This window comes from Triturus cristatus, chromosome 6 (genome assembly GCF_964204655.1).
Source record: "Triturus cristatus chromosome 6, aTriCri1.1, whole genome shotgun sequence".
Lineage (NCBI taxonomy): Eukaryota > Metazoa > Chordata > Amphibia > Caudata > Salamandridae > Triturus > Triturus cristatus.
Window position 1 is genome coordinate 884,097,548 of NC_140589.1, and position 19,655 is coordinate 884,117,202.

The 19,655-nt window shown below is 45.5% G+C and overlaps 14 non-coding genes across 14 annotated transcripts; 10 read left to right on the forward strand and 4 right to left on the reverse strand.

The window, feature by feature from the left end:
- Positions 1 to 57: 57 nt before the first annotated feature.
- On the forward strand, positions 58 to 164 carry LOC146820066 (U6 spliceosomal RNA). The gene has a single exon (XR_014964174.1). It is a non-coding gene; the product is annotated as a U6 spliceosomal RNA (small nuclear RNA).
- Positions 165 to 2,019: 1,855 nt separating this feature from the next.
- On the forward strand, positions 2,020 to 2,126 carry LOC146820067 (U6 spliceosomal RNA). Its single transcript, XR_014964185.1, has one exon. It is a non-coding gene; the product is annotated as a U6 spliceosomal RNA (small nuclear RNA).
- Positions 2,127 to 3,135: 1,009 nt separating this feature from the next.
- TRNAR-ACG (transfer RNA arginine (anticodon ACG)) lies at positions 3,136 to 3,208 on the reverse strand. Its single transcript has one exon. It is a non-coding gene; the product is annotated as a tRNA-Arg (tRNA).
- A 784-nt stretch (positions 3,209 to 3,992) lies between these two features.
- On the forward strand, positions 3,993 to 4,099 carry LOC146820069 (U6 spliceosomal RNA). The gene has a single exon (XR_014965348.1). It is a non-coding gene; the product is annotated as a U6 spliceosomal RNA (small nuclear RNA).
- Positions 4,100 to 5,098: 999 nt separating this feature from the next.
- TRNAR-ACG (transfer RNA arginine (anticodon ACG)) lies at positions 5,099 to 5,171 on the reverse strand. The gene has a single exon. It is a non-coding gene; the product is annotated as a tRNA-Arg (tRNA).
- Positions 5,172 to 5,949: 778 nt separating this feature from the next.
- Positions 5,950 to 6,056, forward strand: LOC146820071 (U6 spliceosomal RNA). Its single transcript, XR_014964196.1, has one exon. It is a non-coding gene; the product is annotated as a U6 spliceosomal RNA (small nuclear RNA).
- A 1,849-nt stretch (positions 6,057 to 7,905) lies between these two features.
- Positions 7,906 to 8,012, forward strand: LOC146820072 (U6 spliceosomal RNA). The gene has a single exon (XR_014964208.1). It is a non-coding gene; the product is annotated as a U6 spliceosomal RNA (small nuclear RNA).
- A 1,855-nt stretch (positions 8,013 to 9,867) lies between these two features.
- On the forward strand, positions 9,868 to 9,974 carry LOC146820073 (U6 spliceosomal RNA). Its single transcript, XR_014965349.1, has one exon. It is a non-coding gene; the product is annotated as a U6 spliceosomal RNA (small nuclear RNA).
- A 1,852-nt stretch (positions 9,975 to 11,826) lies between these two features.
- Positions 11,827 to 11,933, forward strand: LOC146820074 (U6 spliceosomal RNA). The gene has a single exon (XR_014964220.1). It is a non-coding gene; the product is annotated as a U6 spliceosomal RNA (small nuclear RNA).
- Positions 11,934 to 12,942: 1,009 nt separating this feature from the next.
- On the reverse strand, positions 12,943 to 13,015 carry TRNAR-ACG (transfer RNA arginine (anticodon ACG)). The gene has a single exon. It is a non-coding gene; the product is annotated as a tRNA-Arg (tRNA).
- A 786-nt stretch (positions 13,016 to 13,801) lies between these two features.
- Positions 13,802 to 13,908, forward strand: LOC146820076 (U6 spliceosomal RNA). Its single transcript, XR_014965350.1, has one exon. It is a non-coding gene; the product is annotated as a U6 spliceosomal RNA (small nuclear RNA).
- A 1,848-nt stretch (positions 13,909 to 15,756) lies between these two features.
- Positions 15,757 to 15,863, forward strand: LOC146820077 (U6 spliceosomal RNA). Its single transcript, XR_014964231.1, has one exon. It is a non-coding gene; the product is annotated as a U6 spliceosomal RNA (small nuclear RNA).
- Positions 15,864 to 17,722: 1,859 nt separating this feature from the next.
- On the forward strand, positions 17,723 to 17,829 carry LOC146820078 (U6 spliceosomal RNA). The gene has a single exon (XR_014965351.1). It is a non-coding gene; the product is annotated as a U6 spliceosomal RNA (small nuclear RNA).
- A 999-nt stretch (positions 17,830 to 18,828) lies between these two features.
- Positions 18,829 to 18,901, reverse strand: TRNAR-ACG (transfer RNA arginine (anticodon ACG)). The gene has a single exon. It is a non-coding gene; the product is annotated as a tRNA-Arg (tRNA).
- Positions 18,902 to 19,655: the final 754 nt, after the last annotated feature.

Sequence of the window (19,655 nt, forward strand, 5' to 3'; positions counted from 1 at the left end):
TGTCTAGAGACTGTAGATTTAGAGAGTTTATAAACATTGTAGGTTCATCAATGAAGTGTGCTCGCTTCGGCAGCACATATACTAAAATTGGAACGATACAGAGAAGATTAGCATGGCCCCTGCGCAAGGATGACACGCAAATTCGTGAAGCGTTCCATATTTTTACCAGCTTTCAGGAGAGAAATGTTCTATGTTTTCAAGACTAATTGAAATAATAAAGCAGGTTCCAGTGCTTTCCTCCTAATATGTATTTTTCAATTTTTCTCTCCTCAACATTTTTAATGTATTTACCTCGCAGTAAAGAAGGTGCACTCTATGTGTCCAGCTGCATTTAGCAAGGAAGCCTGCAGGACTTCTGGGACTTTTCTTTCTCTTCTTCAGCCTCCCTGTCATTATTCTTCACAACCCCCAAATCTATACTGCTGCCAGCGATGCGTTGCTTTGTGGGAAGCAAGACAAAGAGAAGGGGAGGGCCTATGCAAATGATGGCCTCAGGGCTGTCTGGGAGTCCCTTTTCAGCAGTACTGTTAAAATCCGCCTTGCAACCAGATTGGTCGGGTAAGCTGAAAAACACCAGGCATGATTGGGCACCGGGTCCTCTAGGCCCTTGGAGGACATATTGGGCCTGCATCCCTCAGTTTCTGAGGTCCAAGAAATGTTCACCCTCCACCCTAATAGAGAGGTCGTGGCCGATCGGGGCAGAAGGGAGCAGGGCAAGATGCTCATGATCCTGCTCTAATAATGAACTGCCTTCCTCTCTCCTTACCTGTGGTTATGCCTGGCTGCTTGGTTCCAGTTGTAGGCCTACATCCCACAGGCAATTTGCTTGTCTCTCTCACACATGTAAATGGGTCAGCACTCAAGTGCACACACCTGCCTGCACCCACAGATCCTCTCACACACACTTTTCTCAACAAGATTTTTTCCTAGTTTAGAGACTCAGAGACCCATGTTGAAATACAAAAGCAGCACACCACATGACGGCCTTCACATAGAATCCAGCAGCAAATGGGAAACTTTTAACTAGCCGTGGTCCTATTACTGCAGCCCTACCATGGAACGACTGCTGGATGAGTCGTGCTCGAGAATATTGAACCTACAACAAGTCTGAGGTAAATAAGAATTCCACAGGAATACCATAAACAGGGACCTATGACCCTTTCGAGCCAGATAGGAATCAAACCTACAATCGTCTGATCCGTAGTCAGACGCGTTATCCATTGCGCCACTGGCCCCATGTAGGTACACCCATACTTTTGTCCTTAAGAGGACCAGAAATTGTGTGTGTGTGTGTGTGTGTGTGTGTGTGTTTTAAAACACCATTCCATCAACCTTTTTAGCCATGTTTACTGCTCACAACCAGAAGACACAAGTAAACCCACCTGAGGGACCTCCTGAAATTCTGTTCTGTCAGGTGTTCCTAACTTATACAAAGGACTTTAGGAGGAGGAAGGACCTAAAAGTCAGGCGAAATGGTCCTAGATCCAAGGAAATGTTTTAGATCAGCCTCAGTTTCTTAAATAGTCTGCATTAACATCATCAGTTCCACGTCTGTGTGGAGCTGATCTTGAGGACTTCTTAATCAGCAGGCGGGTACAACAATAAAGTGTTTAATATTACAATACAGGCGAAAATTCAGACACCTTGTCATAGGCTCACCTTGTCCAGGGACCCAGGCATGCTGCCTTTCCACTCTCAGAGCCCTTCACCTAACCTACTGTGCAGCTGTTTCACCTCTAATATCACTGTTCCACAGGCAGCGTGATGTCACAATGTTCCTTGTCTGTAGCCTGAACCATGAGCCTTTGCAACCCTGGCATAATCTACATACTTCCAATTGGTGAAGTCTTGGACCACAAATGCAGTGAAGAATAATGGATTGTTACTCTTCATTCATTTTTGCCCATTGGCTCAGATGTGAATGCTTACAGGCCATCCGAGCATCTCTGCCAGGCCACCCTATGTCTAGAGACTGTAGATTTAGAGAGTTTATAAACATTGTAGGTTCATCAATGAAGTGTGCTCGCTTCGGCAGCACATATACTAAAATTGGAACGATACAGAGAAGATTAGCATGGCCCCTGCGCAAGGATGACACGCAAATTCGTGAAGCGTTCCATATTTTTACCAGCTTTCAGGAGAGAAATGTTCTATGTTTTCAAGACTAATTGAAATAATAAAGCAGGTTCCAGTGCTTTCCTCCTAATATGTATTTTTCAATTTTTCTCTCCTCAACATTTTTAATGTATTTACCTCGCAGTAAAGAAGGTGCACTCTATGTGTCCAGCTGCATTTAGCAAGGAAGCCTGCAGGACTTCTGGGACTTTTCTTTCTCTTCTTCAGCCTCCCTGTCATTATTCTTCACAACCCCCAAATCTATACTGCTGCCAGCGATGCGTTGCTTTGTGGGAAGCAAGACAAAGAGAAGGGGAGGGCCTATGCAAATGATGGCCTCAGGGCTGTCTGGGAGTCCCTTTTCAGCAGTACTGTTAAAATCCGCCTTGCAACCAGATTGGTCGGGTAAGCTGAAAAACACCAGGCATGATTGGGCACCGGGTCCTCTAGGCCCTTGGAGGACATATTGGGCCTGCATCCCTCAGTTTCTGAGGTCCAAGAAATGTTCACCCTCCACCCTAATAGAGAGGTATTGGCCGATCGTGGCCGATCGGGGCAGAAGGGAGCAGGGCAAGATGCTCATGATCCTGCTCTAATAATGAACTGCCTTCCTCTCTCCTTACCTGTGGTTATGCCTGGCTGCTTGGTTCCAGTTGTAGGCCTACATCCCACAGGCAATTTGCTTGTCTCTCTCACACATGTAAATGGGTCAGCACTCAAGTGCACACACCTGCCTGCACCCACAGATCCTCTCACACACACATTTCTCAACAAGATTTTTTCCTAGTTTAGAGACTCAGAGACCCATGTTGAAATACAAAAGCAGCACACCACATGACGGCCTTCACATAGAATCCAGCAGCAAATGGGAAACTTTTAACTAGCCGTGGTCCTATTACTGCAGCCCTACCATGGAACGACTGCTGGATGAGTCGTGCTCGAGAATATTGAACCTACAACAAGTCTGAGGTAAATAAGAATTCCACAGGAATACCATAAAACATGGACCTATGACCCTTTCGAGCCAGATAGGAATCAAACCTACAATCTTCTGATCCGTAGTCAGACGCGTTATCCATTGCGCCACTGGCCCCATGTAGGTACACCCATACTTTTGTCCTTAAGAGGACCAGAAATTGTGTGTGTGTGTGTGTGTGTGTGTGTGTGTTTTAAAACACCATTCCATCAACCTTTTTAGCCATGTTTACTGCTCACAACCAGAAGACACAAGTAAACCCACCTGAGGGACCTCCTGAAATTCTGTTCTGTCAGGTGTTCCTAACTTATACAAAGGACTTTAGGAGGAGGAAGGACCTAAAAGTCAGGCGAAATGGTCCTAGATCCAAGGAAATGTTTTAGATCAGCCTCAGTTTCTTAAATAGTCTGCATTAACATCATCAGTTCCACGTCTGTGTGGAGCTGATCTTGAGGACTTCTTAATCAGCAGGCGGGTACAACAATAAAGTGTTTAATATTACAATACAGGCGAAAATTCAGACACCTTGTCATAGGCTCACCTTGTCCAGGGACCCAGGCATGCTGCCTTTCCACTCTCAGAGCCCTTCACCTAACCTACTGTGCAGCTGTTTCACCTCTAATATCACTGTTCCACAGGCAGCGTGATGTCACAATGTTCCTTGTCTGTAGCCTGAACCATGAGCCTTTGCAACCCTGGCATAATCTACATACTTCCAATTGGTGAAGTCTTGGACCACAAATGCAGTGAAGAATAATGGATTGTTACTCTTCATTCATTTTTGCCCATTGGCTCAGATTTGAATGCTTACAGGCCATCCGAGCATCTCTGCCAGGCCACCCTATGTCTAGAGACTGTAGATTTAGAGAGTTTATAAACATTGTAGGTTCATCACTGAAGTGTGCTCGCTTCGGCAGCACATATACTAAAATTGGAACGATACAGAGAAGATTAGCATGGCCCCTGCGCAAGGATGACACGCAAATTCGTGAAGCGTACCATATTTTTACCAGCTTTCAGGAGAGAAATGTTCTATGTTTTCAAGACTAATTGAAATAATAAAGCAGGTTCCAGTGCTTTCCTCCTAATATGTATTTTTCAATTTTTCTCTCCTCAACATTTTTAATGTATTTACCTCGCAGTAAAGAAGGTGTACTCTATGTGTCCAGCTGCATTTAGCAAGGAAGCCTGCAGGACTTCTGGGACTTTTCTTTCTCTTCTTCAGCCTCCCTGTCATTATTCTTCACAACCCCCAAATCTATACTGCTGCCAGCGATGCGTTGCTTTGTGGGAAGCAAGACAAAGAGAAGGGGAGGGCCTATGCAAATGATGGCCTCAGGGCTGTCTGGGAGTCCCTTTTCAGCAGTACTGTTAAAATCCGCCTTGCAACCAGATTGGTCTGGTAAGCTGAAAAATACCAGGCATGATTGGGCACCGGGTCCTCTAGGCCCTTGGAGGACATATTGGGCCTGCATCCCTCAGTTTCTGAGGTCCAAGAAATGTTCACCCTCCACCCTAATAGAGAGGTCTTGGCCGATCGGGGCAGAAGGGAGCAGGGCAAGATGCTCATGATCCTGCTCTAATAATGAACTGCCTTCCTCTCTCCTTACCTGTGGTTATGCCTGGCTGCTTGGTTCCAGTTGTAGGCCTACATCCCACAGGCAATTTGCTTGTCTCTCTCACACATGTAAATGGGTCAGCACTCAAGTGCACACACCTGCCTGCACCCACAGATCCTCTCACACACACTTTTCTCAACAAGATTTTTTCCTAGTTTAGAGACTCAGAGACCCATGTTGAAATACAAAAGCAGCACACCACATGACGGCCTTCACATAGAATCCAGCAGCAAATGGGAAACTTTTAACTAGCCGTGGTCCTATTACTGCAGCCCTACCATGGAACGACTGCTGGATGAGTCGTGCTCGAGAATATTGAACCTACAACAAGTCTGAGGTAAATAAGAATTCCACAGGAATACCATAAAACATGGACCTATGACCCTTTCGAGCCAGATAGGAATCAAACCTACAATCTTCTGATCCGTAGTCAGACGCGTTATCCATTGCGCCACTGGCCCCATGTAGGTACACCCATACTTTTGTCCTTAAGAGGACCAGAAATTGTGTGTGTGTGTGTGTGTGTGTGTTTTAAAACACCATTCCATCAACCTTTTTAGCCATGTTTACTGCTCACAACCAGAAGACACAAGTAAACCCACCTGAGGGACCTCCTGAAATTCTGTTCTGTCAGGTGTTCCTAACTTATACAAAGGACTTTAGGAGGAGGAAGGACCTAAAAGTCAGGCGAAATGGTCCTAGATCCAAGGAAATGTTTTAGATCAGCCTCAGTTTCTTAAATAGTCTGCATTAACATCATCAGTTCCACGTCTGTGTGGAGCTGATCTTGAGGACTTCTTAATCAGCAGGCGGGTACAACAATAAAGTGTTTAATATTACAATACAGGCGAAAATTCAGACACCTTGTCATAGGCTCACCTTGTCCAGGGACCCAGGCATGCTGCCTTTCCACTCTCAGAGCCCTTCACCTAACCTACTGTGCAGCTGTTTCACCTCTAATATCACTGTTCCACAGGCAGCGTGATGTCACAATGTTCCTTGTCTGTAGCCTGAACCATGAGCCTTTGCAACCCTGGCATAATCTACATACTTCCAATTGGTGAAGTCTTGGACCACAAATGCAGTGAAGAATAATGGATTGTTACTCTTCATTCATTTTTGCCCATTGGCTCAGATGTGAATGCTTACAGGCCATCCGAGCATCTCTGCCAGGCCACCCTATGTCTAGAGACTGTAGATTTAGAGAGTTTATAAACATTGTAGGTTCATCAATGAAGTGTGCTCGCTTCGGCAGCACATATACTAAAATTGGAACGATACAGAGAAGATTAGCATGGCCCCTGCGCAAGGATGACACGCAAATTCGTGAAGCGTTCCATATTTTTACCAGCTTTCAGGAGAGAAATGTTCTATGTTTTCAAGACTAATTGAAATAATAAAGCAGGTTCCAGTGCTTTCCTCCTAATATGTATTTTTCAATTTTTCTCTCCTCAACATTTTTAATGTATTTACCTCGCAGTAAAGAAGGTGCACTCTATGTGTCCAGCTGCATTTAGCAAGGAAGCCTGCAGGACTTCTGGGACTTTTCTTTCTCTTCTTCAGCCTCCCTGTCATTATTCTTCACAACCCCCAAATCTATACTGCTGCCAGCGATGCGTTGCTTTGTGGGAAGCAAGACAAAGAGAAGGGGAGGGCCTATGCAAATGATGGCCTCAGGGCTGTCTGGGAGTCCCTTTTCAGCAGTACTGTTAAAATCCGCCTTGCAACCAGATTGGTCGGGTAAGCTGAAAAACACCAGGCATGATTGGGCACCGGGTCCTCTAGGCCCTTGGAGGACATATTGGGCCTGCATCCCTCAGTTTCTGAGGTCCAAGAAATGTTCACCCTCCACCCTAATAGAGAGGTCGTGGCCGATCGGGGCAGAAGGGAGCAGGGCAAGATGCTCATGATCCTGCTCTAATAATGAACTGCCTTCCTCTCTCCTTACCTGTGGTTATGCCTGGCTGCTTGGTTCCAGTTGTAGGCCTACATCCCACAGGCAATTTGCTTGTCTCTCTCACACATGTAAATGGGTCAGCACTCAAGTGCACACACCTGCCTGCACCCACAGATCCTCTCACACACACTTTTCTCAACAAGATTTTTTCCTAGTTTAGAGACTCAGAGACCCATGTTGAAATACAAAAGCAGCACACCACATGACGGCCTTCACATAGAATCCAGCAGCAAATGGGAAACTTTTAACTAGCCGTGGTCCTATTACTGCAGCCCTACCATGGAACGACTGCTGGATGAGTCGTGCTCGAGAATATTGAACCTACAACAAGTCTGAGGTAAATAAGAATTCCACAGGAATACCATAAACAGGGACCTATGACCCTTTCGAGCCAGATAGGAATCAAACCTACAATCGTCTGATCCGTAGTCAGACGCGTTATCCATTGCGCCACTGGCCCCATGTAGGTACACCCATACTTTTGTCCTTAAGAGGACCAGAAATTGTGTGTGTGTGTGTGTGTGTGTGTTTTAAAACACCATTCCATCAACCTTTTTAGCCATGTTTACTGCTCACAACCAGAAGACACAAGTAAACCCACCTGAGGGACCTCCTGAAATTCTGTTCTGTCAGGTGTTCCTAACTTATACAAAGGACTTTAGGAGGAGGAAGGACCTAAAAGTCAGGCGAAATGGTCCTAGATCCAAGGAAATGTTTTAGATCAGCCTCAGTTTCTTAAATAGTCTGCATTAACATCATCAGTTCCACGTCTGTGTGGAGCTGATCTTGAGGACTTCTTAATCAGCAGGCGGGTACAACAATAAAGTGTTTAATATTACAATACAGGCGAAAATTCAGACACCTTGTCATAGGCTCACCTTGTCCAGGGACCCAGGCATGCTGCCTTTCCACTCTCAGAGCCCTTCACCTAACCTACTGTGCAGCTGTTTCACCTCTAATATCACTGTTCCACAGGCAGCGTGATGTCACAATGTTCCTTGTCTGTAGCCTGAACCATGAGCCTTTGCAACCCTGGCATAATCTACATACTTCCAATTGGTGAAGTCTTGGACCACAAATGCAGTGAAGAATAATGGATTGTTACTCTTCATTCATTTTTGCCCATTGGCTCAGATGTGAATGCTTACAGGCCATCCGAGCATCTCTGCCAGGCCACCCTATGTCTAGAGACTGTAGATTTAGAGAGTTTATAAACATTGTAGGTTCATCAATGAAGTGTGCTCGCTTCGGCAGCACATATACTAAAATTGGAACGATACAGAGAAGATTAGCATGGCCCCTGCGCAAGGATGACACGCAAATTCGTGAAGCGTTCCATATTTTTACCAGCTTTCAGGAGAGAAATGTTCTATGTTTTCAAGACTAATTGAAATAATAAAGCAGGTTCCAGTGCTTTCCTCCTAATATGTATTTTTCAATTTTTCTCTCCTCAACATTTTTAATGTATTTACCTCGCAGTAAAGAAGGTGCACTCTATGTGTCCAGCTGCATTTAGCAAGGAAGCCTGCAGGACTTCTGGGACTTTTCTTTCTCTTCTTCAGCCTCCCTGTCATTATTCTTCACAACCCCCAAATCTATACTGCTGCCAGCGATGCGTTGCTTTGTGGGAAGCAAGACAAAGAGAAGGGGAGGGCCTATGCAAATGATGGCCTCAGGGCTGTCTGGGAGTCCCTTTTCAGCAGTACTGTTAAAATCCGCCTTGCAACCAGATTGGTCGGGTAAGCTGAAAAACACCAGGCATGATTGGGCACCGGGTCCTCTAGGCCCTTGGAGGACATATTGGGCCTGCATCCCTCAGTTTCTGAGGTCCAAGAAATGTTCACCCTCCACCCTAATAGAGAGGTCGTGGCCGATCGGGGCAGAAGGGAGCAGGGCAAGATGCTCATGATCCTGCTCTAATAATGAACTGCCTTCCTCTCTCCTTACCTGTGGTTATGCCTGGCTGCTTGGTTCCAGTTGTAGGCCTACATCCCACAGGCAATTTGCTTGTCTCTCTCACACATGTAAATGGGTCAGCACTCAAGTGCACACACCTGCCTGCACCCACAGATCCTCTCACACACACTTTTCTCAACAAGATTTTTTCCTAGTTTAGAGACTCAGAGACCCATGTTGAAATACAAAAGCAGCACACCACATGACGGCCTTCACATAGAATCCAGCAGCAAATGGGAAACTTTTAACTAGCCGTGGTCCTATTACTGCAGCCCTACCATGGAACGACTGCTGGATGAGTCGTGCTCGAGAATATTGAACCTACAACAAGTCTGAGGTAAATAAGAATTCCACAGGAATACCATAAACAGGGACCTATGACCCTTTCGAGCCAGATAGGAATCAAACCTACAATCGTCTGATCCGTAGTCAGACGCGTTATCCATTGCGCCACTGGCCCCATGTAGGTACACCCATACTTTTGTCCTTAAGAGGACCAGAAATTGTGTGTGTGTGTGTGTGTGTGTGTGTGTGTTTTAAAACACCATTCCATCAACCTTTTTAGCCATGTTTACTGCTCACAACCAGAAGACACAAGTAAACCCACCTGAGGGACCTCCTGAAATTCTGTTCTGTCAGGTGTTCCTAACTTATACAAAGGACTTTAGGAGGAGGAAGGACCTAAAAGTCAGGCGAAATGGTCCTAGATCCAAGGAAATGTTTTAGATCAGCCTCAGTTTCTTAAATAGTCTGCATTAACATCATCAGTTCCACGTCTGTGTGGAGCTGATCTTGAGGACTTCTTAATCAGCAGGCGGGTACAACAATAAAGTGTTTAATATTACAATACAGGCGAAAATTCAGACACCTTGTCATAGGCTCACCTTGTCCAGGGACCCAGGCATGCTGCCTTTCCACTCTCAGAGCCCTTCACCTAACCTACTGTGCAGCTGTTTCACCTCTAATATCACTGTTCCACAGGCAGCGTGATGTCACAATGTTCCTTGTCTGTAGCCTGAACCATGAGCCTTTGCAACCCTGGCATAATCTACATACTTCCAATTGGTGAAGTCTTGGACCACAAATGCAGTGAAGAATAATGGATTGTTACTCTTCATTCATTTTTGCCCATTGGCTCAGATTTGAATGCTTACAGGCCATCCGAGCATCTCTGCCAGGCCACCCTATGTCTAGAGACTGTAGATTTAGAGAGTTTATAAACATTGTAGGTTCATCACTGAAGTGTGCTCGCTTCGGCAGCACATATACTAAAATTGGAACGATACAGAGAAGATTAGCATGGCCCCTGCGCAAGGATGACACGCAAATTCGTGAAGCGTACCATATTTTTACCAGCTTTCAGGAGAGAAATGTTCTATGTTTTCAAGACTAATTGAAATAATAAAGCAGGTTCCAGTGCTTTCCTCCTAATATGTATTTTTCAATTTTTCTCTCCTCAACATTTTTAATGTATTTACCTCGCAGTAAAGAAGGTGTACTCTATGTGTCCAGCTGCATTTAGCAAGGAAGCCTGCAGGACTTCTGGGACTTTTCTTTCTCTTCTTCAGCCTCCCTGTCATTATTCTTCACAACCCCCAAATCTATACTGCTGCCAGCGATGCGTTGCTTTGTGGGAAGCAAGACAAAGAGAAGGGGAGGGCCTATGCAAATGATGGCCTCAGGGCTGTCTGGGAGTCCCTTTTCAGCAGTACTGTTAAAATCCGCCTTGCAACCAGATTGGTCTGGTAAGCTGAAAAATACCAGGCATGATTGGGCACCGGGTCCTCTAGGCCCTTGGAGGACATATTGGGCCTGCATCCCTCAGTTTCTGAGGTCCAAGAAATGTTCACCCTCCACCCTAATAGAGAGGTCTTGGCCGATCGGGGCAGAAGGGAGCAGGGCAAGATGCTCATGATCCTGCTCTAATAATGAACTGCCTTCCTCTCTCCTTACCTGTGGTTATGCCTGGCTGCTTGGTTCCAGTTGTAGGCCTACATCCCACAGGCAATTTGCTTGTCTCTCTCACACATGTAAATGGGTCAGCACTCAAGTGCACACACCTGCCTGCACCCACAGATCCTCTCACACACACTTTTCTCAACAAGATTTTTTCCTAGTTTAGAGACTCAGAGACCCATGTTGAAATACAAAAGCAGCACACCACATGACGGCCTTCACATAGAATCCAGCAGCAAATGGGAAACTTTTAACCAGCCGTGGTCCTATTACTGCAGCCCTACCATGGAACGACTGCTGGATGAGTCGTGCTCAAGAATATTGAACCTACAACAAGTCTGAGGTAAATAAGAATTCCACAGGAATACCATAAAACAGGGACCTATGACCCTTTCGAGCCAGATAGGAGTCAAACCTACAATCTTCTGATCCGTAGTCAGACGCGTTATCCATTGCGCCACTGGCCCCATGTAGGTACACCCATACTTTTGTCCTTAAGAGGACCAGAAATTGTGTGTGTGTGTGTGTGTGTGTGTGTTTTAAAACACCATTCCATCAACCTTTTTAGCCATGTTTACTGCTCACAACCAGAAGACACAAGTAAACCCACCTGAGGGACCTCCTGAAATTCTGTTCTGTCAGGTGTTCCTAACTTATACAAAGGACTTTAGGAGGAGGAAGGACCTAAAAGTCAGGCGAAATGGTCCTAGATCCAAGGAAATGTTTTAGATCAGCCTCAGTTTCTTAAATAGTCTGCATTAACATCATCAGTTCCACGTCTGTGTGGAGCTGATCTTGAGGACTTCTTAATCAGCAGGCGGGTACAACAATAAAGTGTTTAATATTACAATACAGGCGAAAATTCAGACACCTTGTCATAGGCTCACCTTGTCCAGGGACCCAGGCATGCTGCCTTTCCACTCTCAGAGCCCTTCACCTAACCTACTGTGCAGCTGTTTCACCTCTAATATCACTGTTCCACAGGCAGCTTGATGTCACAATGTTCCTTGTCTGTAGCCTGAACCATGAGCCTTTGCAACCCTGGCATAATCTACATACTTCCAATTGGTGAAGTCTTGGACCACAAATGCAGTGAAGAATAATGGATTGTTACTCTTCATTCATTTTTGCCCATTGGCTCAGATTTGAATGCTTACAGGCCATCCGAGCATCTCTGCCAGGCCACCCTATGTCTAGAGACTGTAGATTTAGAGAGTTTATAAACATTGTAGGTTCAACAATGAAGTGTGCTCGCTTCGGCAGCACATATACTAAAATTGGAACGATACAGAGAAGATTAGCATGGCCCCTGCGCAAGGATGACACGCAAATTCGTGAAGCGTTCCATATTTTTACCAGCTTTCAGGAGAGAAATGTTCTATGTTTTCAAGACTAATTGAAATAATAAAGCAGGTTCCAGTGCTTTCCTCCTAATATGTATTTTTCAATTTTTCTCTCCTCAACATTTTTAATGTATTTACCTCGCAGTAAAGAAGGTGCACTCTATGTGTCCAGCTGCATTTAGCAAGGAAGCCTGCAGGACTTCTGGGACTTTTCTTTCTCTTCTTCAGCCTCCCTGTCATTATTCTTCACAACCCCCAAATCTATACTGCTGCCAGCGATGCGTTGCTTTGTGGGAAGCAAGACAAAGAGAAGGGGAGGGCCTATGCAAATGATGGCCTCAGGGCTGTCTGGGAGTCCCTTTTCAGCAGTACTGTTAAAATCCGCCTTGCAACCAAATTGGTCGGGTAAGCTGAAAAACACAAGGCATGATTGGGCACCGGGTCCTCTAGGCCCTTGGAGGACATATTGGGCCTGCATCCCTCAGTTTCTGAGGTCCAAGAAATGTTCACCCTCCACCCTAATAGAGAGGTATTGGCCGATCGTGGCCGATCGGGGCAGAAGGGAGCAGGGCAAGATGCTCATGATCCTGCTCTAATAATGAACTGCCTTCCTCTCTCCTTACCTGTGGTTATGCCTGGCTGCTTGGTTCCAGTTGTAGGCCTACATCCCACAGGCAATTTGCTTGTCTCTCTCACACATGTAAATGGGTCAGCACTCAAGTGCACACACCTGCCTGCACCCACAGATCCTCTCACACACACTTTTCTCAACAAGATTTTTTCCTAGTTTAGAGACTCAGAGACCCATGTTGAAATACAAAAGCAGCACACCACATGACGGCCTTCACATAGAATCCAGCAGCAAATGGGAAACTTTTAACTAGCCGTGGTCCTATTACTGCAGCCCTACCATGGAACGACTGCTGGATGAGTCGTGCTCGAGAATATTGAACCTACAACAAGTCTGAGGTAAAGAAGAATTCCACAGGAATACCATAAAACATGGACCTATGACCCTTTCGAGCCAGATAGGAATCAAACCTACAATCTTCTGATCCGTAGTCAGACGCGTTATCCATTGCGCCACTGGCCCCATGTAGGTACACCCATACTTTTGTCCTTAAGAGGACCAGAAATTGTGTGTGTGTGTGTGTGTGTGTGTGTGTGTGTTTTAAAACACCATTCCATCAACCTTTTTAGCCATGTTTACTGCTCACAACCAGAAGACACAAGTAAACCCACCTGAGGGACCTCCTGAAATTCTGTTCTGTCAGGTGTTCCTAACTTATACAAAGGACTTTAGGAGGAGGAAGGACCTAAAAGTCAGGCGAAATGGTCCTAGATCCAAGGAAATGTTTTAGATCAGCCTCAGTTTCTTAAATAGTCTGCATTAACATCATCAGTTCCACGTCTGTGTGGAGCTGATCTTGCGGACTTCTTAATCAGCAGGCGGGTACAACAATAAAGTGTTTAATATTACAATACAGGCGAAAATTCAGACACCTTGTCATAGGCTCACCTTGTCCAGGGACCCAGGCATGCTGCCTTTCCACTCTCAGAGCCCTTCACCTAACCTACTGTGCAGCTGTTTCACCTCTAATATCACTGTTCCACAGGCAGCTTGATGTCACAATGTTCCTTGTCTGTAGCCTGAACCATGAGCCTTTGCAACCCTGGCATAATCTACATACTTCCAATTGGTGAAGTCTTGGACCACAAATGCAGTGAAGAATAATGGATTGTTACTCTTCATTCATTTTTGCCCATTGGCTCAGATTTGAATGCTTACAGGCCATCCGAGCATCTCTGCCAGGCCACCCTATGTCTAGAGACTGTAGATTTAGAGAGTTTATAAACATTGTAGGTTCATCACTGAAGTGTGCTCGCTTCGGCAGCACATATACTAAAATTGGAACGATACAGAGAAGATTAGCATGGCCCCTGCGCAAGGATGACACGCAAATTCGTGAAGCGTACCATATTTTTACCAGCTTTCAGGAGAGAAATGTTCTATGTTTTCAAGACTAATTGAAATAATAAAGCAGGTTCCAGTGCTTTCCTCCTAATATGTATTTTTCAATTTTTCTCTCCTCAACATTTTTAATGTATTTACCTCGCAGTAAAGAAGGTGTACTCTATGTGTCCAGCTGCATTTAGCAAGGAAGCCTGCAGGACTTCTGGGACTTTTCTTTCTCTTCTTCAGCCTCCCTGTCATTATTCTTCACAACCCCCAAATCTATACTGCTGCCAGCGATGCGTTGCTTTGTGGGAAGCAAGACAAAGAGAAGGGGAGGGCCTATGCAAATGATGGCCTCAGGGCTGTCTGGGAGTCCCTTTTCAGCAGTACTGTTAAAATCCGCCTTGCAACCAGATTGGTCTGGTAAGCTGAAAAATACCAGGCATGATTGGGCACCGGGTCCTCTAGGCCCTTGGAGGACATATTGGGCCTGCATCCCTCAGTTTCTGAGGTCCAAGAAATGTTCACCCTCCACCCTAATAGAGAGGTCTTGGCCGATCGGGGCAGAAGGGAGCAGGGCAAGATGCTCATGATCCTGCTCTAATAATGAACTGCCTTCCTCTCTCCTTACCTGTGGTTATGCCTGGCTGCTTGGTTCCAGTTGTAGGCCTACATCCCACAGGCAATTTGCTTGTCTCTCTCACACATGTAAATGGGTCAGCACTCAAGTGCACACACCTGCCTGCACCCACAGATCCTCTCACACACACTTTTCTCAACAAGATTTTTTCCTAGTTTAGAGACTCAGAGACCCATGTTGAAATACAAAAGCAGCACACCACATGACGGCCTTCACATAGAATCCAGCAGCAAATGGGAAACTTTTAACCAGCCGTGGTCCTATTACTGCAGCCCTACCATGGAACGACTGCTGGATGAGTCGTGCTCAAGAATATTGAACCTACAACAAGTCTGAAGTAAATAAGAATTCCACAGGAATACCATAAAACAGGGACCTATGACCCTTTCGAGCCAGATAGGAGTCAAACCTACAATCTTCTGATCCGTAGTCAGACGCGTTATCCATTGCGCCACTGGCCCCATGTAGGTACACCCATACTTTTGTCCTTAAGAGGACCAGAAATTGTGTGTGTGTGTGTGTGTGTGTTTTAAAACACCATTCCATCAACCTTTTTAGCCATGTTTACTGCTCACAACCAGAAGACACAAGTAAACCCACCTGAGGGACCTCCTGAAATTCTGTTCTGTCAGGTGTTCCTAACTTATACAAAGGACTTTAGGAGGAGGAAGGACCTAAAAGTCAGGCGAAATGGTCCTAGATCCAAGGAAATGTTTTAGATCAGCCTCAGTTTCTTAAATAGTCTGCATTAACATCATCAGTTCCACGTCTGTGTGGAGCTGATCTTGAGGACTTCTTAATCAGCAGGCGGGTACAACAATAAAGTGTTTAATATTACAATACAGGCGAAAATTCAGACACCTTGTCATAGGCTCACCTTGTCCAGGGACCCAGGCATGCTGCCTTTCCACTCTCAGAGCCCTTCACCTAACCTACTGTGCAGCTGTTTCACCTCTAATATCACTGTTCCACAGGCAGCTTGATGTCACAATGTTCCTTGTCTGTAGCCTGAACCATGAGCCTTTGCAACCCTGGCATAATCTACATACTTCCAATTGGTGAAGTCTTGGACCACAAATGCAGTGAAGAATAATGGATTGTTACTCTTCATTCATTTTTGCCCATTGGCTCAGATTTGAATGCTTACAGGCCATCCGAGCATCTCTGCCAGGCCACCCTATGTCTAGAGACTGTAGATTTAGAGAGTTTATAAACATTGTAGGTTCATCAATGAAGTGTGCTCGCTTCGGCAGCACATATACTAAAATTGGAACGATACAGAGAAGATTAGCATGGCCCCTGCGCAAGGATGACACGCAAATTCGTGAAGCGTTCCATATTTTTACCAGCTTTCAGGAGAGAAATGTTCTATGTTTTCAAGACTAATTGAAATAATAAAGCAGGTTCCAGTGCTTTCCTCCTAATATGTATTTTTCAATTTTTCTCTCCTCAACATTTTTAATGTATTTACCTCGCAGTAAAGAAGGTGCACTCTATGTGTCCAGCTGCATTTAGCAAGGAAGCCTGCAGGACTTCTGGGACTTTTCTTTCTCTTCTTCAGCCTCCCTGTCATTATTCTTCACAACCCCCAAATCTATACTGCTGCCAGCGATGCGTTGCTTTGTGGGAAGCAAGACAAAGAGAAGGGGAGGGCCTATGCAAATGATGGCCTCAGGGCTGTCTGGGAGTCCCTTTTCAGCAGTACTGTTAAAATCCGCCTTGCAACCAAATTGGTCGGGTAAGCTGAAAAACACAAGGCATGATTGGGCACCGGGTCCTCTAGGCCCTTGGAGGACATATTGGGCCTGCATCCCTCAGTTTCTGAGGTCCAAGAAATGTTCACCCTCCACCCTAATAGAGAGGTATTGGCCGATCGTGGCCGATCGGGGCAGAAGGGAGCAGGGCAAGATGCTCATGATCCTGCTCTAATAATGAACTGCCTTCCTCTCTCCTTACCTGTGGTTATGCCTGGCTGCTTGGTTCCAGTTGTAGGCCTACATCCCACAGGCAATTTGCTTGTCTCTCTCACACATGTAAATGGGTCAGCACTCAAGTGCACACACCTGCCTGCACCCACAGATCCTCTCACACACACTTTTCTCAACAAGATTTTTTCCTAGTTTAGAGACTCAGAGACCCATGTTGAAATACAAAAGCAGCACACCACATGACGGCCTTCACATAGAATCCAGCAGCAAATGGGAAACTTTTAACTAGCCGTGGTCCTATTACTGCAGCCCTACCATGGAACGACTGCTGGATGAGTCGTGCTCGAGAATATTGAACCTACAACAAGTCTGAGGTAAATAAGAATTCCACAGGAATACCATAAACAGGGACCTATGACCCTTTCGAGCCAGATAGGAATCAAACCTACAATCGTCTGATCCGTAGTCAGACGCGTTATCCATTGCGCCACTGGCCCCATGTAGGTACACCCATACTTTTGTCCTTAAGAGGACCAGAAATTGTGTGTGTGTGTGTGTGTGTGTGTTTTAAAACACCATTCCATCAACCTTTTTAGCCATGTTTACTGCTCACAACCAGAAGACACAAGTAAACCCACCTGAGGGACCTCCTGAAATTCTGTTCTGTCAGGTGTTCCTAACTTATACAAAGGACTTTAGGAGGAGGAAGGACCTAAAAGTCAGGCAAAATGGTCCTAGATCCAAGGAAATGTTTTAGATCAGCCTCAGTTTCTTAAATAGTCTGCATTAACATCATCAGTTCCACGTCTGTGTGGAGCTGATCTTGAGGACTTCTTAATCAGCAGGCGGGTACAACAATAAAGTGTTTAATATTACAATACAGGCGAAAATTCAGACACCTTGTCATAGGCTCACCTTGTCCAGGGACCCAGGCATGCTGCCTTTCCACTCTCAGAGCCCTTCACCTAACCTACTGTGCAGCTGTTTCACCTCTAATATCACTGTTCCACAGGCAGCGTGATGTCACAATGTTCCTTGTCTGTAGCCTGAACCATGAGCCTTTGCAACCCTGGCATAATCTACATACTTCCAATTGGTGAAGTCTTGGACCACAAATGCAGTGAAGAATAATGGATTGTTATTCTTCATTCATTTTTGCCCATTGGCTCAGATTTGAATGCTTACAGGCCATCCGAGCATCTCTGCCAGGCCACCCTATGTCTAGAGACTGTAGATTTAGAGAGTTTATAAACATTGTAGGTTCATCACTGAAGTGTGCTCGCTTCGGCAGCACATATACTAAAATTGGAACGATACAGAGAAGATTAGCATGGCCCCTGCGCAAGGATGACACGCAAATTCGTGAAGCGTACCATATTTTTACCAGCTTTCAGGAGAGAAATGTTCTATGTTTTCAAGACTAATTGAAATAATAAAGCAGGTTCCAGTGCTTTCCTCCTAATATGTATTTTTCAATTTTTCTCTCCTCAACATTTTTAATGTATTTACCTCGCAGTAAAGAAGGTGTACTCTATGTGTCCAGCTGCATTTAGCAAGGAAGCCTGCAGGACTTCTGGGACTTTTCTTTCTCTTCTTCAGCCTCCCTGTCATTATTCTTCACAACCCCCAAATCTAAACTGCTGCCAGCGATGCGTTGCTTTGTGGGAAGCAAGACAAAGAGAAGGGGAGGGCCTATGCAAATGATGGCCTCAGGGCTGTCTGGGAGTCCCTTTTCAGCAGTACTGTTAAAATCCGCCTTGCAACCAGATTGGTCTGGTAAGCTGAAAAATACCAGGCATGATTGGGCACCGGGTCCTCTAGGCCCTTGGAGGACATATTGGGCCTGCATCCCTCAGTTTCTGAGGTCCAAGAAATGTTCACCCTCCACCCTAATAGAGAGGTCTTGGCCGATCGGGGCAGAAGGGAGCAGGGCAAGATGCTCATGATCCTGCTCTAATAATGAACTGCCTTCCTCTCTCCTTACCTGTGGTTATGCCTGGCTGCTTGGTTCCAGTTGTAGGCCTACATCCCACAGGCAATTTGCTTGTCTCTCTCACACATGTAAATGGGTCAGCACTCAAGTGCACACACCTGCCTGCACCCACAGATCCTCTCACACACACTTTTCTCAACAAGATTTTTTCCTAGTTTAGAGACTCAGAGACCCATGTTGAAATACAAAAGCAGCACACCACATGACGGCCTTCACATAGAATCCAGCAGCAAATGGGAAACTTTTAACCAGCCGTGGTCCTATTACTGCAGCCCTACCATGGAACGACTGCTGGATGAGTCGTGCTCAAGAATATTGAACCTACAACAAGTCTGAGGTAAATAAGAATTCCACAGGAATACCATAAAACAGGGACCTATGACCCTTTCGAGCCAGATAGGAGTCGAACCTACAATCTTCTGATCCGTAGTCAGACACGTTATCCATTGCGCCACTGGCCCCATGTAGGTACACCCATACTTTTGTCCTTAAGAGGACCAGAAATTGTGTGTGTGTGTGTGTGTGTGTGTTTTAAAACACCATTCCATCAACCTTTTTAGCCATGTTTACTGCTCACAACCAGAAGACACAAGTAAACCCACCTGAGGGACCTCCTGAAATTCTGTTCTGTCAGGTGTTCCTAACTTATACAAAGGACTTTAGGAGGAGGAAGGACCTAAAAGTCAGGCGAAATGGTCCTAGATCCAAGGAAATGTTTTAGATCAGCCTCAGTTTCTTAAATAGTCTGCATTAACATCATCAGTTCCACGTCTGTGTGGAGCTGATCTTGAGGACTTCTTAATCAGCAGGCGGGTACAACAATAAAGTGTTTAATATTACAATACAGGCGAAAATTCAGACACCTTGTCATAGGCTCACCTTGTCCAGGGACCCAGGCATGCTGCCTTTCCACTCTCAGAGCCCTTCACCTAACCTACTGTGCAGCTGTTTCACCTCTAATATCACTGTTCCACAGGCAGCGTGATGTCACAATGTTCCTTGTCTGTAGCCTGAACCATGAGCCTTTGCAACCCTGGCATAATCTACATACTTCCAATTGGTGAAGTCTTGGACCACAAATGCAGTGAAGAATAATGGATTGTTACTCTTCATTCATTTTTGCCCATTGGCTCAGATTTGAATGCTTACAGGCCATCCGAGCATCTCTGCCAGACCACCCTATGTCTAGAGACTGTAGATTTAGAGAGTTTATAA